Source organism: Amblyomma americanum, chromosome 8 (genome assembly GCF_052857255.1).
Source record: "Amblyomma americanum isolate KBUSLIRL-KWMA chromosome 8, ASM5285725v1, whole genome shotgun sequence".
Classification (NCBI taxonomy): domain Eukaryota; kingdom Metazoa; phylum Arthropoda; class Arachnida; order Ixodida; family Ixodidae; genus Amblyomma; species Amblyomma americanum.
In genome coordinates this window covers 125,809,563-125,833,686 of record NC_135504.1, presented here as the reverse complement: position 1 = coordinate 125,833,686, position 24,124 = coordinate 125,809,563, and the positions used below count along the sequence as shown (strand labels likewise).

Here is a 24,124-nt window from a genome sequence, read left to right as displayed (position 1 = left end):
ATGAAAAGTGTTCAGTAATACCCGCACTCTACTTTAAAGTACGCAGTGATATTTATATTTTTGTGTAATCCACAGAACCGTGTTCCAGTTTTGTGCAAATAAATCAACTTGAGGCATTCTAAAACACATTTGCCTCTAGAAATATCCAGATAATCAATGGCTGTGGCAGTGGTTATATCAATTTCAGTATAAAGCACTTGATTCATTTTGCTCATGTGGTGGAGGTAAAAGGCTAAATCTCCACGTGCTAAGATTCCAATCAGCGCTGAATAAGCATTGTTCTGGAAATTGTACTGATGTCGTCTAATTATCTGTAACTTATAGCATGCTGTGGAAGCCTCCAGCTTCAGAATAAAAAAAACTCATACAATATGTTTTGGTCGAATGTTTAGTGGAACCCCCAAGGGTGAGTAAGTTTTGTTGTATATATTGTGTGGCTCTTGGTTTGTACGAACCAGTTTCATTGCATTCCCCGCTTTTTTCATCCGCACTTTGTCAAAACGATGTGAACAAATGCAAAACAAAAGTTACATAAGGTTTAAACTGATACGCAGCAGACCCGCTACCGCCAGCGACGTGCAATGAAACAAGCGCTTAATATAAAGCTAGGGCCGATTCTGCTTATCATAGGAAAACGCGCCTGGCTGTTCAGCAGTACCTAACATATGAGAAAAAGATATCAGATTTCCCGCCGTCTATAATTTTCCTGCGAGTGGCCTAAATGAAATGTGGAAAATAAACAGACGATTATTCTGTTTGAGAAGGGCGCTTCTTTTTAATTCGCTTGCTCGTCGGCATAATGAAATTCATCTGTGCACTAAGATGCACATATTCAACAACTGACAAGAAATGGTGAAGCCAAATAGAAGTTCACTCAAATGATGTTTAGGTTGCGTAATTTATGAAATAAGAAAAATCATAGTATCGCATTATGTCAGTGTTTGCACGTGATTAGGGCATTGCGTTTGTGTCGAGGCAATTGCATGGACTCACATTCCTGGTTAAATGTGACTGTTTCCAGGTGTCGTCTATATGTCTTTGAAATGGCTCTAAAGCTCAAAAGTCTGAGATTAAAATTCCTGAGACATGGCTTGAAGCCCACTTGCCACAAAGTGAGCCTTGATCAAGTGCGATGCTTGCCCGATACCATATTACTGTAGTGTTTATGCTTCACAACTGTCACCACAATGCACAAGCGTCATCAAAGCTCCACTATAACCTTAACGGCGAGACGCAGTCACTCAAAATAATTCGAAATTTGATCAGCCAATCATGGAAAATTCAACGGCACTGGGTGTCAGGGGCATGCAATCACATTTTTTCACAGAAGTGGGATCCTCTAGAGAAGGTGCTACCTATTCTTCATATTCATGTTCTTAGAGACGCAGCGCCCATCAGGCCAGGCGGCCGGAAGTATCTTTCAATGAAAAAAGCTAACACAGGGCGTGATGATCCGTAATTATCGATAGGAGGGCCATACACGTAAGGGCGAAACTTGCCTAGGGCCCACAAAATTGCGAGGCATTCTCTTTCGGCCACAAAATAAATGAACTCAGCCTTGGTAAGCGAGCAGCTGACATATGCAACTACATATTCGTCGAAGCCACATTTGCGCTGGGCGAACACTGCACCGAGACAAAAACATTGCAATGCGTTAGGACTTCAGCCATGGGCGCCGGGACGAAATTTCGCAAGATGGGTCATGCCGTGAGGAGACTACGCAACGTGTTGTAGACGTCGTCGCATGCGGGTGACCAAGCCGAAAAATAGACATTGCTTCCGAGCAGCCGCGTCAGAAGGGCAGCAACTGATACAAAGTTGTCAATAAAACGCCTAAAATAAGGCCGGAACTCTAGGAAGCTGCGCAGTTCCTTATTGGTAGAAGGTTTGGGAAACGCAGTCGTGGCACGAAGTTTGGCGGGGTCAGGGCTTACCCCTTCTTTGCATGCAACGTGACCGAAAATGAGTTGAGTTGAAGCAAAAGGGCATTTTTTAAACGCCCAGCTGCAGGCCGGAGTTTGTGGGGGTGTCAAGATGTGCTTCAGGCGACACACGTAGATGCGTCTCAAAGTTAGACAGAAAATATAACTATCGTCCACAGAGCACAGGCACATCTTCCACCCGAGGCCACGCAAAACTGTATCCATCATTCGCTCGAAAGTAGCAGGAGCGTTACATAGGCCGAAGTGCATGACGGGAAACTCGCACATGGTGTCAGGGGTCACAACCACAGTTTTCGCACGATCTGCAGCTGCCATTGGGACAGTAACCAAAGCGCAAATCAAGCGAAGAACAGAGATCCGCGTTTTGGAGACAGTCCAGAGCGCCATCAACAGAGGGAAGAAGATTGACCTAACTGCGCCTGATCTCACTGATGCGTCCGTAATCGACGCGAAATCAAACGGACCCATCGTTCTTCACGAAAGCAACCGGGGAGGTCCATTGGCTGTTGGAGGACTGAATAACTCCGCTTTTAAGCATGGTGTCTACCTGTTCTTCAATAACTTGTCATGCAGTGGCGGAAACATGGCATAGACATCGGCGCAAATTAACGCACATCTTTTATCGTATAATGACAAGCACACCCGTGCGGATTTGAGCGGGACACCTGTTGGACGGGTGTTCCGCTTTGTGGATGATTATTTTATTGTTTTTAGCGTACCCACATATTTGACGAAACGGTTGCAGATGTTCTTTAACATTTTTTTAGACACAATTCTCAAGGACTTACCTTCACTTCTGAACTGCCTAACAGGGGCATAATACAGTTTCTGGGTGTTCAGCTTGACTTCTCTAGTAAACATCATGTGTGCTGGGTATGCAACCCCTGGTCCGAGAAAAGCCTTATGCCGTCCAGCAGTGCCCATTCCAAAACTGGTGAAACGAAGCATCGCCATGACGGGGTAGCATGCGGCTGTCTCGAAATTTTGAGAGCACTGTGTGCAGGCTGGGTTCGACATGCAGCTTCAGCAAGTGGATAACGCTCGCTAACCGCGCTCCTTGATGACTGCCGTATTCGAAACTTTGCTTCATATATTGAAACACGTATCCAGTGGTGAACTACCAATAAAGCAGACCGAGGAGAGGCCTGTGGCGGTGATTCCCTGCTTCCACAAATTAGCGCGCAACGTGAAGGAAATAGGAGGTCGGTATAAAGTAAACGTGGTTTTTTTCAGCACCGTGCAAGCTTGGAAAATTGTGCTCCTTGATGGCCAGATGACTGCCCAGATGCGCTATCAAACATGTGCTTGATCACGAGCATGGTCACGTGGTTGGTCACGTGACCAAATGACTCCAGGTTTAACCAGAGCTAAACCACCGCCAATTTTTTTTAGACGGACACATGTAGTCGGTCATTGCGTGGTGATTCTGCATTTCTTTCCTGATACGTTGTTCTGTCAGCAATAACGCACTCGCGTATGAAAAAGATGGTGTTTTCCGCAATAAGCTCAGTTTGTAGTAGGCGCTCTTTCTATCCACGTTGTATTGCCAGCGTCCGTGTCCCTAGCGCCGTTCACATTTTTAATATGATCAGTATTCAAAATGGAACGGCATGTATGCAGTTTCAGTCCATTGAAAGAATGATCATTAAAAAAATTAGTTCTCACTGCTTATTTCTAGGGTACTGTAGAAGATGTTACCCACACAGATTTATTTTTGTTTAAAGATGCGCCATAATGTTTTGATTGGTTTATGGTTTGGTTTATGGGGGTTTAACGTCACAAAGCGACTCGGGCTACGAGAGACGCCGTAGTGGAGGGCTCCGGAAATTTCGACCACCTGGGGTTCTTCAACGTGCACTGACATCGCACAGTACACGAGCCTCTAGAATTTCGCCTCCATCGAAATTCGACTGCCACGGCCGGGATGGAAGCCGCGTCTTTCGGGCCGGCAGCCGAGCGCAGTAACCACTCAGCCACCGCGGCGGCTCCATAATGTTTTGAGAATACACAGCCATCCATTCAGTGTTTTCGCTAAAAGAGAAGGTTATTACTTAGTATTGCGATTCCGCTGCTAGAATTCTACAAACAACTAATGCCTACCATTGGTGTTTTCTCATTGTAGCCAATTTTGATTGTATATATTTTGCGCATGTACTAAAGAATTCGTTCTCGAGATATACCTGTATTAATCGAAGCTTTACAGGTATGGTGCATGGCAGACCGCTGGATAACAGTAGAGCTGTCTGTGCTGAAACTGTCTCGTGCCTGCGCCTCTGCCTACGGGCGTCAGCAGCTCGCCGCTACAGATCAGCCGTGGTCTCTAATAAGCTGACAGCGGCCGACCGCCCTACGACTTCGGTAGAAGTTCTCTCTGATTGGGCGGAGATTTGCTTTCATTTGGTTTAGTGTTTTTAAGTGCTACGAACATTCAAAATCTCAACGTTACGGCGAGGTATTCGTGAATAATAAGCTGAACCGAATTCATAGAGGTTTGCGACAGGCGTTTCGTGATTTTATGCTAGCTTAAAATGTAAGTGCGCCTAACACATTTTCCCAACATATTTTGTTTAGGTCGCCTTTAAAAGCATTAATTTGGCCAAGAAATAGGTACGAAGTTGTGCTTATTGTGTGGGTCACGGTCCGGAGCTCTTCCGGAACTTTTGCTTCGAAAACCATGATAACAGGCATCGTCACACATATTCTTCGTTTAATGCGAATCTTTAACGTGCATTGACTCGCATAGCACACGGGCGCCTTAGCGTTTTGCCTCCATAAAAATGCAGGCGGCGGCGTTTTTATGGAGGCAAAACGCTAAGGCGCCCGTATGCTGTGCGGTGTTAGTGCACGTTAAAGATTCCCAGGTGGTCGAAATTATTCCGGAGCCCTCCACTACGGCACCTCTTTCTTCCTTTCTTCTTTCACTCCCTCCTTTATCCCTTCCTTTACGGCACGGTTCAGGTGTCCAACGATATAAGGGACAGATACTGCGCCATTTCCTTTCTCCAAAAGCCAATTATTTTTATTATTGGCGACTTTCCTCTTATTTCCTAATATTTATAATTTGGAGGCTGTTTAATTGCCTCAGTTATAAATTATTAGCATCACATCACCGTACCAATATATAGCATGCGGCCGCCGCCGTGGTTGAGTGGTTATGGCGCTCGGATGCTGGCCCGAAAGACGCGGGTTCGATCCCGGCCGCGGCAGTCGAATTTCGATGCAGGCGAAATTCTAGAGGCCAGTGTGCTGTGCGATGTCAGTGCAAGTTAAAGAACCCCAGGTGGTCGAAATTCCCGGAGCCCTTCACTACGGCTTCTCTCATAGCCTGAGTCGCTTTGGGACGTTAAACCCCCATAAACCATAAACCAAACCAAATATATAGCATGCATGAACCTCGCGTCGTGGGTCACCGGCAGGTAACGTGTTTAATCAGGGCTGTGCGGTCCCGAGTGCTCGGTTACAAATTGAAGTTATGGGTCAGATTTCATCGTGAGGTCTAAGGAACGGGACCTCACTGGATCCATTATTCAGTGAGCGACCTTTACGTCATTCAGTGGGAGACGTTTATGTCAATGAAGTTAAAATATCGTTACATGAGTATGTTTTCATGCTTCTGGTCCCTTTCACCTGAATGGATTATGCTTAGCTCGGAGGAGTTTATCAGTCCATTTTAATAAACTATATCGCACCAGTTTGAAACCGAGAAAGAATATGCCATTTAATTGTGTTTGCAGAGCAAGGACAACTGATATAAAACAGTAAGGGTCTGCCTAATATTAAAAATATGTGAAATATGTATATCCAGGTGGGACAATTTCACGGTCATAACTGCCAGGATGCAACCATGTCTCAGTGATGGTCGCGACGTCAGGCTCAAAAGCCAGAAAAGTAACCTCCAGTTCAGACACTTCATTAATTATACTGCGGGCATTGAATTTGAGAAAGGTAATTGGGTTTTGCTTCTGGTGGTACGGGATACTGATTGTGGTGTTCTGGTTTTTATTTCTACAACTATTTCGATGATGTCGTTTTCGTCGTTATCCCAAGCAAGCAGTTCATTTATTCGCTGTTTATCGTAGGTTAGGAATATTTTTTCTTTGTGGTCGCAATTTTCTTTTGTTAGGTCCCAGAATTTTTTTCTGATATTATGAACAGCCCGTGAAAATCTTCACTGATAGAAAAGCGAGAGCCTTTCAATTTGGAGCAATGCTTGAATATGCTGACATTATCGAGGTAATCCAGAAGTTTCACGATTGCAGGTCTACATTTTGTTGGATCATTTTCGTCTGGTTTTAAAGCCGGTTTATACTCTCGATTCCTGAAATGTTTAGCCCTAGCAGGCCCTCAAATACGTTCTATTTAGTAGATTGGAGCAGCGTTTCAGTAGTTCTATTCGCTTATTCTTTAATACCATAACAATGATGTTTGAACGGTGACTTCTGTTATCAATTTCATCTATTTTTTTCTGTCATAGCTGCAAGCTTTTCTGGAGCTCCGCTACTCACTTTGAACAAGTTGAGATTTGTTTTTCAAACCCAGTTAATTTTTCAAATTTTTTATCAACTGCGCTTAGCTTCTGGTTATTAAAAGATTTTTCCGTCTTGATTTTTTTAGTATCATCCATAATGGCCGTCAGCTAATCAGCAAGCGAAGAGTTCCCCGGGCCGGGATTAGATTCGACATCACCTCGGAGTAACAGAAGAAATCGAAGTGAAAAACGGATGCATTGAAGCACATCTACCAATGTATCAATGGTTTAATCCTAATCGCAAACTAGCCGCCGCAGTGGCTGAGTGGTTATGGCGCTCGGCTGCTGGCCCGAAAGACGCAGGTTCGATCCCGGCCGCGGCGGTCGAATTTCGATGGAGGCCAAATTCTAGAGGCCCGTGTACGGTGCGATGTCAGTGCACGACAAAAACTACAGGCGGTCGAAATTTCCGGATCACTTCACTACGGCGTCTCTCATAGCCCGAGTCGCTTTGGGATGTTAAACCCCCATAAAGCAAACCAAACCTAATCGCAAACTAAGAGAAGAGGCTTAAAGCGGCAACAGAGATTTTCCCTCCTGAAGGTGGATAGAAATCAATCGGCATGTGCAACTACAACAGCGCATAACCAGGGAGAATCCCCTGATTTCCCCTGAGATGTACTGGGGAGGGTTAGGCTATGCGGAATGGGAGATTTGTTGTCAGGTTGATGGTTATGGAAGTTTAGTAATTCATTCTTCGAGGAACGTTGAAATGAACCCGAGGTGCGAATAATCTAGAGTGCCAGAAAAAAATTGCAAATAGTATTCGCTTAAAAAAACAGCAACTGCTCAGTTTGGTTGGTACGAACATTTAGAGAACCTTGCTTCTTATGTCGAAAACATGTAGTGCTATTCGTCTTCCTTATATATCATGGGTGAATGGAAATAAAAAAAGTTATTGTTTCGTGCGCAATGTACATACGCTGGTCATTTGTGTTTACTCAACATCCTGCCCCTGTAATATTTAAAACAATGCAGGAAAACAGTTCTGAGCAGAAGTGCGCAATCGCACGGAAACCTTGACTTTGCAAATGATTTTTCAGCAGCGCAGGGGACAAAGGACGTGACAAGTGCACAGACACGGCGCTGTGTCTGTGCACTTGTCACGTCCTTTGTACCCTGCGCTGCTGAAAAACCATGTCACACCAACATGTCCAAGCTTCTACAGTATTTGTAAATGATGCTGTCATGACACATGACAGGTGAGTGTAATGGCTCTTGCCCAATCATAGCAGACACCACGGCTGCGTTTGAAACAACATTGGTGAAACCGATCAACATGGAGTTGAAAAGACATGTGTGATCTGCTAACTAGGCGATTAACATACTAATTAAGGTACTGTAATTTTAATCTTGGAAGTAAGTGTTAGCATTGTGTCCATTGCTATTACTGGAAATGAAGCAGTGTCTTATGCATGATTGGTAATGCAAATACATTCGAAGTCCATCGAAAAAAAAGCCCTGTCTTCTCTATTAAAATTCTTTGATTTAGGGAAGGAGTGGCGTCATTAAGACCTCTTCAGTTCACGTGACGTGGAGGTGCGAAGTGATAACGACGTACCAATACTAGAAGTGACGTAACCTTCAAGGGACGGAACTTCCGGTAATGGCATGAAAAGTGTCAAATGCTATCGCATTGCAGGCGCATAATACAAATATGTGTCACTGAGTTTTAAGCACATTATTACTACACAAATTTCTCCCTGTTTCGAGCGCCTCGTTGAATCAGTCGATCCGCATTCGCTGCTCACTTGCAGTCTTTGCGGTACCTGCATCCCCTGTTGCAAAACACAACAGGATAATTGCTCTTTTCGCAACAAATTTTCTGCAGTGTTTTTGGCCATGAACTTGTATTAACAAGATAATTTTGCGTTGTACTGTGCGCCCCGTTGTCGTAGCGGCAGGACTACAGAAAGAAAGTACTGCGCCGCCGAAAAATACTACAACACGAGAGGAGAATGTACTGTTAGAAGAAGACTACAACACATTTTGTCGACTTTTATTTATTTGTTTATTTATTCAAATACTCCAAAGGCCCTCTGGGAGAGAGCCTACATAGGGGGGAGGGGGCACACAAAACACAATAATGGCAATTTCTGAGAGAAAATGCACCAACTGTGAAAACCCCCGCAAAATACTCAAATGCCAATATTAGAAGTGGTATGAGAGTTCGCACAAAAACAAGACAGCACAAGATAAGAGTAAAGCGTAAAAAATTCATACACGTGGGAATTTGGATATACTAAAAGCAAAACACAAAAAAATTGCAAAACGGTATTGAAAGAGACGGCAAAAGGTACTAGATTAGTCCTGAAGAAGAATGACTAAGCCGGAAAAGCATAGACGTCGCATTCTGATATGAGCACGCAGAATTTGATGAAATTAATCAGCGTGAACTTCAGTGACAATATCTGATGGTAGGTTGCTCCAGGCAACTATAGTTCTGGGTATGAATGATTGTGCGTCTTTTCTGCGGCTATAGGTCTTCACGCTCAGGGCCGAATTTTCGAGGTAGACTTGCATGGGCTCGGCTTTCGCTCGGCTCGCAGCAGGCGTCGTTGGCTTAACAGGGGGCCACGCGAGACACGCCGGCATTTGCCCAATGTCAAGGGAAGACAATCGCCCTGGCAAAAGTTACATATTAGTTGTGAGCACTACTACATTCGGATATATATTGGTTCGAGCTTGCGGCGGCGCTTTCAGCAAATTCATCCTTCCTTCCATAGCGTGTGGCATCGAAGGAGCTGCAGCAGGTGCAAGCTGAAACGACACAACCAGCTTTTCATGACGCATGTGGCATCACAAGTTCCAAGGATTAGTAGTGCCAGGCGGTGCTGTTAGGTGCGCTGGTTCAATAAATAATAAAATAAAGACGGCGGTCTATTCATTTTGTCAAAAGAAACAGTATTGTTGTTGAGTTGGGGCGCTAGCTTTTGCTGCAGCCTTGTAGGTCATTGCTGTGCGTGAAACACCGCTTAAGGCTCTCCGTTCGCGCAAGAAAAAACGCATTTGTATTTTCAATAAATTTATTCTTTCTTAAAGCCACCAGTGCTGCCACAGTCTTACTCGAAAGAAAAAGAATAAAAAGAAAACACGCAACACGAATATCAATTTGGTGTTGCAATGAAAAAGAGACCAGGGTACCAGCCAGAACACGATGTCCTCATAGCATTTGCTGAAATGCAGGTTCTCTTTGTTAGCAAAGCCAGAACCAGCGGCAACATGTGGGGAACATTCCTGTATATCGGTTCCAGCAACTACCTCTGTCGGGCTTTCCTCCTATGCACCTGTGGGGAGAATATACATGAATATTCGAGCCATTTTTTATAACTACTCACAATATATGGCCAACAGAAGAGTCCTTTTGCGTCAGATGCTGCATAATGAAGTTTTCCATGTTCGGGCCTATTTCTTTGCGGACTAATCGACGACCACAAATTGCCGTTTCGGAATGTCACGAGTACGTGATGTAACCTTCAGGCTCTCAATTAGGGTTAAAAGCGGCAAGGATTTCAAGACATTGATCGTAAACAATGGCATTGTGGAGATGATAACCCAAATAGCACAACTTAGAGGAGACAACAATAAATGTTCTGTTCTCGCGTAAACATATAGTGAACAAGAAAAATGGAAGCCTGATGGAGCTTGCCAACGTTTCGACAAGAGGACTTGTGCTCACCTGGGCATAGGCGGTATTTAAACAGGGCCTTCACGGCGAGGGAGAGGAGGGCAAGAACTGAGAAGGGTGTTAGGATGAGGAGCGCGAATCTTGTCGATGTATTATTGCTGCTAAAAAGGATTAATCGGTTCACCAGCGAAACGGCGAAAAGAAATACGACAGCTCACTAGAAAGGAATCCCAGTGGTGGAGAGATAGCGAAACTAGGCTCAAAGGACTGTGTGCATACATGGGGAGCTGCGACAGGTGGCATGGTATGACTAGTCGGGCTGAGCTGGATAAACTTGAACGTAACAGAGAATTAAGGCCGAAAGAAATACCAGGGAGCGAAGAAAAAAGATGGGGTGGAGAGAAAGGTCGAAAGGAGGGGAGGGGGGAGAATGTGCAAGCAAAGGTTTCCTGAGAAATGATATCAGGTGCTGCAGAGTTTAAGCTAAATGTAAGAACAAAGGAAAATAAAATAAAGAAAAAAGGAGAAGAAGATGAAGGTTTGGGACTTGAAAAATTACAGACCGATCAGGTTATTGTCCATTGACTACGAGGTATTTACTAGGGTAATCGCTACTAGAGATAGGGCAACCTTAGACTTCAATCAACCAAATGATCAGGTAGGCTTTCGTAAAGGATACTCGACACTATTACACCTACACACTGCAAATCAGATGATAGAACAATGCACAGAATGTAAACCAAGCCCTATGTAGATATTTCATTGATTACGAGAAAGCATTTGACTCTGTGAAAACCACAGCAGTCATGCAAGCATTGCGGAATCAGGGTATAGAAGAGCCTTCTGTGAAAATACTGGAAGATATATATAGCAACTGTACAGCTACAATAGGCCTCCATAAAGTGAGCAATAAAATTCCAGTAAAGGAGAGTGTCAGGCAGGAAGACATGATCTCGCCAGTGCTATTCACTGCCTGTTTACAGGAGGTGTTTCCAGGCCTGCATTGGAAACAGTTGGGGTTAAGTGTTAAGGGCGAATACCTAAGTAATCTGCGATTCGCTGATGACATTGCCTTGCTAAGTCACTCTGGAGATAAACTGCAGGCAGAGCAGAATGGCGGGTCTAAAATGTAACCAGCAGAAACCAAAGCAATGTTCAACATTCTCGCAAGGGAACAGCACTTCACAATTTGTAGCGAGGTGCTGGAAGTGGTAAGGGAGTATGTCTACTTGGGGCAAGCAGTGTCTGCACTTTCGGATCATGAGAATGTGATAACTGGATGAATAAGAAGGCGTAGAACGCTTATGCTATTTTCTCCCATAGCATGAATGATAGTTTACCAAGATCCCTGAAGAAAAGTATAGAACCGCTGTATCTTACCGGTACTCACCTACGGGGCAAAAACGTGGGGGCTAACGAAAAAGGTTAAGCATAAGTTAAGGAAACATGATACATGTATCGTTAAGAAACCGGAAGCGGGCAGAGTGGGTGAGGGTACAAATGCGGGTTGATTACATCCTAGTCGAAATCAAGAGGAAAAAGTGGGCTTGGGCATGGCATGTAATGCGAAGGAAATATAACCGCTGGTCCTTAAAGGTAACGTAGTTGATACCAAGAGAAGGCAAGCGTAGCAGGGGGCGGCCGAAGGTTAGGGAGGGGGGGGGCGGAGGAAATAAGAAATTTGCATGCATAGGGTGGGCGCAGCCGGCAAAGGACAGGATTAATTGGAGAGACTTGGGAGAGTGCCTTCGCCCTGCAGTGGGCGTAGTGAGAGTGCTGCTGCTGGTGATGATAAAGAAACCTTGTAGGGTTGGAGACCCATTTTTCGATATCATGAAAATGTCGTCTATGTAACGCAGCTATATGAGCGTTTTTTTAATTCATTGAAAACTTTACACCCCAGTGAACCCATGAAAATATTTGAGTAGGTCATTGCGAAGCGACTGCCTATACTTGTTTCAAACACTTGAAGGTAATAAGAAGAATCTAATTCGATATAGTTCAGCGTCAGTACTAGCTGAATTAGCGATAGATGCACTTCGTTTTCATGCAGGTATAAAATTTGAGTTAGAGCGTTCGAAAATTTTTCAATCCCCTCATTTATAGGAATATTTGTGTAGAAAGCGGCGACATCAAGTAAAACCAGTATTCTATCCTCTGGGATAATGGCAGCGTCATTAAGTCATTCAAATATTCGAAGATAGCGCGATGTGTACTGGTCAAAGGAAGGAGACAGGGTTGAAATGCCTGAAAGGCTTCGATTAAGAAAGATTGCCCAAGCAGCACAGGTCATCGGGCCAATATTGCAACAGGATGGTCCCATCCTGGTCCTTTGTAGGGCCAGCTTTGCCAATACAGTTCCAATGTTGGGCCAATTACTTGTGCTGCTTGGGGGACTGGTTCTTTATAGGTCTCCTATTGTTCGAAAGGATAGGCCTGCTGGGGATATTTGCGTTATATAAGTCTTTTTGCAGTAACCGTATGGCCTCTAGAAAGTAAGTAAAATCGTCCTGCTTGTTTATTTCGCGGATTTCAGAAGTTGTATTCTGATTGCGTTATTAGTTCTCTGGGTAATAGGTCTTCAAGTCTGCTCAGAATTACAAGGCAGAGCCCTAAAGTGGGGTCACAATCTAATTTATTTTCATGCAAGGGGATTCTGAATTGTTTTCTCGCCTCTGTTTTACATTTTTAGGTTGGGCGGTATTACGTTTGTCTGCTGGCTTAATGACTGTATCGGTTCTAGAAGCTCACTGGTTTAGAGTAGCCTGTTCTCTTGGGAAACGGTTTCTTCACTTTCGACCTTCTTTTCTATTTTCACAATTTTTTGGAGACACATTTAATATACCTGTACGTCGAGTTCGGGATTCTGTTCTTTGTCCGCTGTCTACGTGCTGTGGGCTCTAAGAGCGATAGAATTAAAACTGACCGCTTCGAACACGTGTCGACCACGTTTTAGAGGCTATAGGTAAAGTAGGAATCGAGCTTTTCGTTATTTTTTTTTGTGAAGTACTTCTCTATACACATCTATCGCGAAAGTTCGTGTAAGATGTCGATGATGATAGCGCAGGTTGATATTATTGTTAGTTGAGAAAATGGGAGGCTTCAGAATCTGTTGGCCACTATTATTTACGCATTGCGAAATAGCAGCTACATTCCTGTCATCGTCCTGCAGCGTCAACTGCGTTTCTTGTGGCTCTATCAGAATTTAATCGAGTGCTGAGCTGTCAAGATAGCTCCTTTTCCAGTGGACACTTATCTCTGATTTGTTTACGTTGCTGTTTATCGTGAAGCCTGCGTTCCTTCTTGGCCACAAAATCTGCCAGTGCCTGTTTTTCGCCGGTTTTTAGTACTATTTTACAGAGTTGGCCTTTAAATGAACTCAGTGTTCTGCACAACGTTGTTTTAGTACAGCTATGAATGACACGAGTGGACCATCTCAAACCTTTTTCTATGGAATAAGTCCGAAGCGCACTAAATCAGCACCTGACATTAGTTTCAAGTCCTCCCACTCTTCTTTTGTGCTGCAAGTAGAACTTGTAAGTCCGCAGGTGGAATTTGTAGTCTGTCTGCTTCGTGACTAGTTTCTGGCAACGAGGAATGCTCGCCGTTTGAGTGCGGGATGGTTAGTGCTGCCAGTTTCGAGTCATTTATGCTTCTTTCAAGCGTGCCTCCCGGTAACCTCTGCGACTACCTCAGCAAAACTGGTCTTCACTCCTTCTTTTAACTTTCTGTCTCCTGCATTCCATTACCCCTTTCTCAACTTATGCTTCATGGCACACTTCTTGAATAAAGAAAAACCTCCTGGTGGGTGTTACGAGATTAGGGGACTTCTCTTTAGGGCCGCTGTTGCGGGCAAGGTGCACGTCGGCGTCTGTATTGGAGCTCGTGTATGTGTTTAAACGTGTAGTTGTCTGTGTAAAGGCAGTGCGCTCTGCTGTCTATTATGCTGTCTGCTGGCTGTATAGTGTTGGATTCACGAGCTCCGTCTGTGTGCATGTGTAGCTGGTGTCAGGAGTAGTGAGGACTCGTGGGGGATGCTGGAGGTGTTCAAGCTCGGTCTGTTTGAAAGTGTCGTTGGTCCTAGCAGGAGGGGTTCGTGGGCGTTGCTGCGTGTTGTCGCTTTTGTGAAAGATGCATCTGCTGCTCAGCGCTCGATAGACTGACAGAACCTTAGATGTCGGCTGCAGCGTCGACTTAAATGTGTTTCATATCACATACTTGATGCTGTTTGCAATTACTTGGACGTGACTGAAATTTGGATGGAGTCCATATCTGGCCAGGTGTGCCGAAAGGTGATGATGAATCTCAGCGTGGTGTATGATTTCGAAGTCTTTTTGATAGTGTTCCATGCCCAGCAAGAGATTGCGGAGTTTTAAATGAATGCTGTGCGTTGGCTGACAGTTTACCCTGCGCCTCTCCCTACACACCCTCTTCTCCTCCTGCTTTTTATTTTTGTCATTTTCTTTTATTTTCGTTCTCACTTTTAGCTTGCGCTCTGCAGCCCCTCCTACTATTTCTCAGAAAACATTTGCTTCCACACTCCCTCTACCACTCCTTTCGCTCTTTCCCTGCAACCACCTTCGCTTCCTGGTATTTCGTTCTTCCTTATCGCTGAATTCTGATTACCTTATGCAGCTCAGCCTAACTAGTCATACCACGCCACCTGTCGCAGCTCCCCATGTGTTTGCACACAGCCCTTCAAGCCTTTCCGACATTCTCACGGTATCTCGTCAGATGTCACTTTTGTGCCAGTCGGATACAGACTATTATACAGACGTTCACGCCCGCGCAAAAGGAGAGACTGCGCGAGTGTTGGCGCTGGATGTTTTTCACTCGAAACAGCCGTGCTTGAACGAACTTCACGAGCGAGTTAGCCAGCATACATGACATCCTCTCCATCTGCCCGGCGGACCCTCCCCCTTGCGGCCTAGAGGACCTCAAGACCTGGGAGGACTGGGAGACCCTGCTGCGCTCGGAGTACCCGGCCGTGCAGAGAATCGCCACCGGCCGGGCTGCCAGTGTTATGGACCTTAGGGACATAAACACTTGAGTGCAGTGGGGTCGTGCGGAGACCCAGGGGCGTGCCCCGACTTCCTCTCCAACAATAAAGTTTCTCTCTCTCTCTCTCTCTCTCTTGAGCCTGTCCCGGCAACACGCTTTCGACCTCATGGAGAGCTGGCATGCAGTTCACGCGCCGCGCAAGTGGTGTCTTCTCCTTTGCGCACACCTGTAAAAGTGGATGTCTAAAAATAACTTGGACCTTTTGCTCCCTTTATTGTATTGATTTTCATGCAATTGAGCAGCGTTGCGCGAAACCCAATTTTTCGCGGAGAAAAACGTTAACGTGACATTAAAACATGTTGCCAACACTCGGGACCTTTTCATGCGCAGCCTTACTCAAGCACTGCAAATTGTTTTTCAAAAATGTTATTACAGAATATAATGTCAAAACCTCACTTTGTAATGTGGAGCGTTCCATTTTTGCAGTACCAGGCTTCGCAAGGCTTCTCCTTATAGACCAACTCTCCATACGAGACATTTGTATTTGTTCCGTTGTAATAACAGTAGGCTGTAAAGAAAGCAGAATTAGCTCCTGAATTCCACTTGACAACCAAGTAACTTTTATATTCTATTTTATACAAAATGCACGAAGAAGCTGTTCCAGTTACTACCGGGAGAATCGAGCTTCGAAACGACGTATTCACGAGGAAAAACGAACTGATTGCAATGGAGACGCCAGTGCTGGTTCCTGTTTCGACAAACCGCGAACCTTCCCGAAAACCTACTTTCTATATGGAATGCATTGCACAAAGCAAAAGAAGCACCTGTCACATTTCCTTATTTCCTGGCATAAACCTTCACTCCTGAGCATCCTACTCACACAGTCGTAAATTGCTTGCTGCTTGGGAAAAGATATTTATTAGCCTCGCGGCCCTTTTTCATTCAGCATTCGAATACAATCGCTTGAGTTCTGTAACTACTTCACGGAGCTTATTACGTGCAAGCTGTCTACGAACTGTATGCCAATAAGAGTGCATCTGTTGCAGTACAGTTCACTAAAGAGATTTTGCATCTGTACTATCGGGAAAAGTAGCGGCCATGACACGCCGCCGTTCACTTAAAAGCGTCCCTGCGGCAAAAGATTCACCTTGTGGTTCCAGAATGGCACGCCTAATTCGCGCGCCCAGGGGTGTTTATCTTGAAGTCTTTGCTCTGCCTCCCTTGTGCTTGGTGCGAGAAGCGGTCTACACGATGAGTTGACATATTGGTGAGCTTGCGGAGTGTGCGGTCCTCTGACAATGCGCCGGCATGCTGCATTTCTTTTTGGAATTTACCTGCAGTTGGCTGCTGCGGGCTGGCGGAGCGTAGCTTCTCGTGTCAAGGCGAAGGATTTCAGAACAACCATTTTTTTTGGCCCAACATTTTTTTGGAGCGTTTGTTGTCCGGGGCACTTTGTAGCCAAAAGTATGTGTGTGGAGAGGGAGAAAGGATGTCTCCGGAAAGCTTTGCGAAAAACAAGATGCTTTCTGCTTGCTTGATACTGGGTTAGGGTTGTAAACTAAGAAGGCTGTCGTCGCAACTTCGAAAATTTATCAGCGATCCTGACACCTCCTAGCTACCACCGTTAAATCTAGAGGCCTAAAGCGGTTTGGTCGGACAAGTTATAATCTTTTTTGCAGATATTGGGCTAACTGATTCCACATTATATATCTCATGGTTACTCGCCAGCACAAGTGAAAGACAGCGGCGTCTCATTGCGTCCCCAGAAGCTTTTTACTAAAACCGTTCAAAGTTTAAACTATGGGCGTCTAGAAGACAAAAATGTACCGCTAAGTAGTCGAAAATCAAGACCTTTAAAGAATTTACTCTTCCGGTACCTTTTTTTTTTCTGGTGGCTGCAAAGAGAACAGAGGCCGGGGTTTACATTGTTTAATGCCGTGCTTCTCGAAAGAAAGAGAAAAAAATCTCTTAGGTTGAGATTTTCAGAAAGCAGCTCCAGCATCTTAGGCTGACAGGAATTAACCCAATGCTGCCACTCGGATGTATACGGCTCAATGTCGCGGATGGTACAGTATGGGAGTGGGTGGCCTACCAAAGCACTGCCACCGACCTACCGCTACTAAAGCACTACCACCGACACACGACGCGAATGGGTTGCACCAGGGGTATGTTCTGAAAGAGCAGCCGGCCAAGGACACTTTGCATGTTCATTTACCGCCGATTCTTGTCGCCTGTAGGTGGCAGAACTTTGCGAATGATCCCTCTTATATTGCTTCTAGCTGTACCTGCAGTATGACGCACAGGTGAAGAGTTTGTAACACCGTACCTTCGCTACCGTCATGTGCTGAGTTTTGCCAGCAAAAAAAAAATTATAGCCGTTTATTTCTTATCAAACGCCACATGGTGGCACAAGCACACCAAACCACTGCACCGGCATTCTGGTGGCGAGCAGCACAAATACAATAAAAAGAGAAAGCTTCCATTTCAGCATTCGCAGTTAGGGCTGATTTGTAATTTGTGTAGATAGTTGAACATACACTCAGTATTCATAAACAAACTAAACTAATATTTGTGCAGGCTTTTAGCTACACTATTTGCATCCTATTTGGATTTGGCAAATACTATTCGCACATTGCTCATGTAATAAACAGATGGTCTCCGTTATTCGCATTCGATTACGTTTTGGAAAAAATGATTTTCGCACACCTGTAATACACCGCGTAAAGTTTTAATTTGTGATATTACTACTACAAGGCATCGCTTACTTCCATTTTGCCGGCTTTGCGCGATACCTGCGCAAAGGAAAGCTGCCAACAAGACTAAAAATATCTTGGCCATCTTTGCTTGAATCCCCTTTATATTCCTGAAAAAAAAACGACAAAAAGAATGGTGAAAACACTAGGAGCTCGTATACAGTAGTTTGGTATATGCTGCAGCGGAAATGCGCTGTGAGCCGGAAACATCATGAACACGAGGCGACCCAAAATTATAGTTTGTGCTTGCGTTGAAATAGATAATAATTTGCCTTGTGCCATGTACAGTTGTAACACTGGATTACCTCAGGTCTTTGCTTTGTAACCTGGTCAGAAAGAACTCATTTACAACTTGGGAAATTTTGTATGGATCACTGCTGCATAAACTGCGCAAAGTCTCTAGAACTGCATAAATATTTTTAACGTTTCGCGAATACTGGGATGAATTATTCGAAGGTAATTTATCTAATTGTATAATAATAATAATAATAATAATAATAATAATAATAATAATAATAATAATAATAATAATAATAATAATAATAATAATAATTGGTTTTGGGGGAAAGGAAATGGCGCAGTATCTGTCTCACATATCGTTGGACACCTGAACCGCGCCGTAGGGGAAGGCATAAAGGAGGGAGTGAAAGAAGAAAGGAAGAAAGAGGTGCCGTAGTGGAGGGCTCCGGAATAATTTCGACCACCTGGGGATCCTTAACGTGCACTGACATCGCACTCTAATTGTATTAGAAATCGCATTTTTATTATATCGGCTTAAGGCTTCATACAAGCAAGTAGCGTATAGCAGGCAGAACAAATCGTTTTCCCACGCAGGTCAGGCAAGTGGGGGGTTGGAAAGGAAGAAAATAATTGTTTCCCGCACCCTCATACTTAGAAACTCTCTGTGCTCTCCAACTCTTGGCCGATCCCTCTTGTGGGCATGTGCCATTGTGGTGGGTAACAGCAACAACTACAACTCTCTGTGCACCCCAGTTCTTGCCCAATACCCTTTGCGGGCATGTTCCATTGTATGAGGATAACAACAACAGCTTACAGACATTAAAATTGAAAATTGTGTCACTCTAGGCATCCTGGATGCTCTTAAGAGATACTTAGAGGACGCTGCATTGTCTGGCTGTTCTTTATAGTACGATTCAGTTAGCATGCCCATGTCAGGATAAGAAAATCGGGATATATTTCGGTTTCTGCTACTTCAGCGCACCTGGCAGCAAGAACGCAGCGGGGGACGTTGTGGAGGTGGCCAATTGTTTTCACCGGTGGTGGTTAGAATTCCGGTCGTAGATGAAGGTTTTTTTTTTTTTCTGGTGCTCTGTTGCCATCACATTGGCACTATCCTGCAGTGTGCGTCACTCCGGCTAATACGGGAGGAATTGGTGCTGACGTTTGCATTTGCTGGACCAGTATGCTTAATTATATTTTACTACGCCTGGCCTTGTCGCCAGGTACCCGCTCCAATAAATTCGTGTCGTTACGCACAGATGACTGCAAATTTTTGTTGGTGACTGAACAAAAATTTCCCACAGAGTGAATCGATGACTGTGCGAGTCCTGTTGCATCTAGTAGCGATTAATGAAACAAGATGGCCACACTTGTCCTCGTGGTATTTGTGTCTCGTTATATTCCCGTTTCTGACAGCCGCGCGTGCCTGCATGCATACTGTGCTACCAGTCTGGCAACAAAGGTGCTTCACAGAGGGAAAGGAACGAAAAGCAGTACTGGTGCTGACTGTTTCTTGTTGGCCTCTGTGTCGCGTCTTTCGTTGAATTCTAGCATATGAAGTTTTCCTACTAACTGAAACCTCTATTCAGGTGGATGTTTTATGAACCGGTTAGATAAATTTTTTCTTCGCATCCTGTTTTTCGTACTGTATTCAACTTAGCAAGATGCTTTTCCTCGGTACATAAACGCCAAGCAGTCGAGCCATCTTCAAATAATTTTTACGTTTTTTTCTAAAATAAAGGAACCCTACTGAATTGAAAGAATGGCAGGATTCGAACCCGGCCGCTGCAACCGCGTTTCGATGGAGGCGAAACGCAAAAGGTGCCCGTGTGCTGTGCGATGTCAGTGCACGTTAAAGATCCTCCGGTGGTCACCCGCAGCGGTGGCTCAGTGGTTAGGGCGCTCGACTACTGATCCGGAGTTCCCGGGTTCGAACCCGACCGCGGCGGCTGCGTCTTTATGGAGAAAAAACGCTAAGGCGCCCGTGTGCTGTGCGACGTCAGTGCACGTTAGTGGTCCCCAGGTGGTCGAAATTATTCCGGAGCCCTCCACTACGGCACCTCCTTCTTCCTTCCTTCTTTCACTCTCTCCCTTATCCCTTCCCTAACAGCGCGGTTCAGGTGTCCAACGATATATGTGAAAGATAGTGCGCCATTTCTTTTCCCCAAAAAACGAATTATTATTATTTCCTATGGTGGTCGGAATTATTTCGGAGCCCTCCACTACGGCACCTATTTCTTCCCTTCTTCTTTTCCTCCCTCCTTTATTCCTTCCCTTACGGCCCGGTTCAGGCGTCCACCGAGATATGTAAGGCAGTTACTGATTCGTTCCCTTTCCTCAAAAACAAATTTCAGTTTTATTCAAAAAAAAAATTGGAGAGCACACTTAAGCTCCGCCCTAAGTGTATGGCGCGATACCGTAGTGGGTTAGGCTTTCCATTCTAAGCAGGACCTTTGAAGGCATTTCTCATTTTTTTCAATTCTTTCAATTAATTATTTGATGAATTACACACTCTAAATCTTCTTAATTAGTGTCATCTAGGATTGGGTTTTCATCCTGATCATTTTGACCCCCTTTTCTCAATTTTTTATTTCTGTATTGATTTTTTTTCTTTCTTGTTGTATTCGGTGATCCTTACCGCGATGTTCTATATTGCCTTGCCCCCCCCCCCCCCAATTGTGTTTGAAATATCCTGTTGTTAACCCCCCCCCCCCCCCCCCCTATGTAATGCCCATAAGGGCCTTTAGGGTATCTGAATAAAAAAAAATGATTTTACTAACTCCCCCTAGCCCATCACTCGCTAATCAATCATCAAACACTAGAACAACAAATTACCATGATACGGATTTTTTTTAACGCAGCCCCGATTATTTCCGACACGCAGTGCCGACTATTACCACGCAGACGGCTTTTTGTCCGAAGGAGCTGCATACGCTATCGCGCAAATAAAGCTCTATGAACAGAACAAAAAAAATTATTCCGGGATTTTTGGTACATTTTATTCATTTTCGTGGTTGTGAAAAGGTAAAGTGTTCCGTACTATAATGAATACACCGTTTAAAACTTTGCGAGCAAATATGACTGCTGATGGTCCTAGAGTGCTTTCGGTATGAATGGCTCTGCGTTTGAAAAGGTTTGTTGCGGTGCAGATGACTCGTGTCGTTCTGGCTTCAGTTAAACCAGAGGTTAACCAAACGTATTTATCTCCTCCCCTTTGCCTGTCACATAAATATATTACAGAAACACAAATCGGCACCAGTTGCGGTATAGAAGAGAGCAGTTAAGTGACCATTTTGTGTCGCTCAGATGTGCAGCACCACCTTTACGTCCTCTTAAAGTGTTAACAGTACTCTGAATTGCCTACTATAACAGCTTTGTATCTAGCATTGGAAATCTCAAAGTTGGCTTTCATTTCACCGGACGTGAATATTATTTCAAAATGTACCTTTGAATTAGCTATGACTATTACGAAAATGTACTCACAAAACCTTCCCACCAACCGGATCAGACGGGGAGGTTGGTTATTTCTGCTGGAATAAAAGACTCAGAATGCGCCCTGATTTGCGTCTTGCAAAAGACTTCTTGCAGTTATCAGAACGCAAGCAGTTATTAGAATGAAAGTCTCGTCTGCCATCAGGGTTTTAAAAGCGTGATTTTTTTTGCATTTGAATGCCTTCTCAGCTTTCCTGGAACTCATTAAGAATTTGCTGACGAGATAGGTCATTTCACATTGAGGCCTTTCCTATGCGCCTTTAAATGTCACCTCTCCTACGTGAAAGCCATCTCAGTTTTCCTGAAAAACAGAAATTTCCTGACTGGATAGGTCATTTCACATTGTAGGCCTTTCGTATGCGCCTTTATATGTCACCTCTCCTACGTGAGGTGACCTTCCGCAAGAACTGGACGCACCTGCTGGAGCGCTTTTTTTTTTGTCCCCAAGCAAAACAAAATATTAACATGGCATTATAAGTGAAAGGGGGTTAGCTTTCTCTGTGATTATGGCGCGGTTTAAAAATCACCATTTTAAGTGAGTTGCCACCGCCTTTACTGATATTGCTGCTAAACGGGGTCTGGGACCAGAACAGAGAGAAATAAGTGCACTGAAAGTGGTCGTGGCAGCCTGAAAGGTTGACGCAACCTGTGCTGACTAATATAGGAATTATTACAGAAAATTAAACGCAGTTCTTCATAAACGTAAAACTCTTCTTAAGGCAAACTGTGGTTCAAAAGAAACCCTTTAGGGAAGTCCAGGTGTCTTTCAAGCTTGTGCATTTGTCCGAAAAAACCTACTAGTAGCTTGTAGTACCACTTTGTAGCTCCTTCTTAGCGCTCGTCTGCAAGGGTTCAAGAATTCAAGAATAGAAAATAAAAGTTACGACGACGTAGACAAAACGAAGTGCTCTTAACAAGTTTTTGCTCCACTGAGGCCCTCGTGCGGGGAGCGGTAACAGGTGTTAGAAAAGCAAACAAAGCATGAGAAAAACGTGAGGAAAGCTGCAATTGACATCTAATGGGGGCTAGCTTTTCATCTCGAGCTGTAACTTGTACTGGATAGGCCTTTGTTCGTGTATTCTCGTCTTCTCCGCGAGAGCGAGTGTTGGGATGATGTTGCAGTCTAGTCCTCTCCAGGTGTGAAACGGCACACTTCTAGTATCTCACGTGCTAGCCTCTCTTTCGAATAGGCCAGTATATCTATACTCTTAAACTCTGCAGCACACTTTCCGCATTGTTTAAAATGATCTGAAAGATCTTGTAATTTTTTGGTAGTAAAGCAACGTTTTGATGGTCTCCGTCAATCTACTTAACGCATCCTCCACTTTTGAATATATATGCCTTCCGCCGGAACAGTTTAAACTTATATACTGCCCCGGTGGTAGAGTGAATAAACTGACACTTCTGCTTCTCGTGCCATGTGTTTGCCTCATTTGCCGTGTCTCAAACTCGTGGGCGTTTTAGATTCAGCGTGAAATACGCCACATGTCCGACCTTGTGCCTTCACGCAACCTTATCGTACCCTTGCGCAACCTTGTCCACTTAAAATACTACAGCTACTGTTTTTTTTTACAGCCATACCAAGCTTACGTTTGCGCTTCCACTAGCATCTTTAGGCAATTTTCGGCCACTGCCACGAGATTGGGCTACAGGTAGCGACTTCATCTAAGGCCGTGGATGCTACTACGCGGACGACATTGCCCTATGGTGTCGCGGACCACGGCGCCAGAGGGTTCAGGTCATCAAGAACGTACAGCGGGCCATCACCAGGGTCGGCTCCTACCTGGAACGGGTTGGTCTGCAGCTCTCCCCCACCAAGTCTGAGGCCATGCTGCTCAACATCCGGCCAGGAGCACGCCCAGGGAAGACCTACCTCAGCGTCGCAGGACGGGAGCTCCCATGGCGGCATTCCTGCCGCTACCTGGGCCTCCTGATCGACCGCCACCTCACCTGGCGCCCAGCCGTCAAGGCATTCTGCCGACAGGCAACCAGGGTCCGTGGCGCCATCCGGAGTCTCCTGGCTGGGGGAAACGGTATCACCCCACAAATGGGGCTCCGGTTCTTCCAGGCCATGGCAGGGGCCCAGTTCCTGTACGCCCTCCCTCTGGTCCAGATGACCATACAACAGCAGCTGGCCATCGAGCGATCTCAGAGGGCTGCAGTCCGTCTCTGTCTGGGACTTCCCCGTGGCTCCCATATCTCGGCCACACTTGCAGAGGCTGGCGTGTGGCCCATGATGCTGCAGGCCCAGCGGACTGCGCTCCGCCATGCTGAGCGTCTCCACCTCGCCCCGGACGGGCGTCCCCTCCTGGAGCGCCTCCTCGGCCACCCTCATTCTCGAATGGGGAAGGTTGCCCAGGAGTTCGAACAGCTGGTGGGTGGGCAGCCGGAGCACCTTCCTTCCCCTCCACGACCGGACCTGGGCCATCAGTTCCGGGTGCTCATGCCACCACGGGGCACCAGGCCGAAGCGCCTCACCCCTGCAGTTGGCCTCCGGCAGGAAGCAGCAGCGACCCTGGAGGAGGACCTGGCCGGCTGC

General features: G+C 45.2%; 1 long non-coding RNA gene across 1 annotated transcript; it reads right to left on the bottom strand.

Moving 5' to 3' along the window:
• Nucleotides 1-9,479: 9,479 nt before the first annotated feature.
• On the bottom strand, nucleotides 9,480-21,719 carry LOC144100680 (uncharacterized). Its single transcript, XR_013307796.1, has 4 exons — nucleotides 21,577-21,719; nucleotides 17,866-17,963; nucleotides 15,557-15,668; nucleotides 9,480-9,758 (listed from the first exon to the last, which is right to left on the bottom strand). It is a non-coding gene; the product is annotated as an uncharacterized LOC144100680 (long non-coding RNA).
• Nucleotides 21,720-24,124: the final 2,405 nt, after the last annotated feature.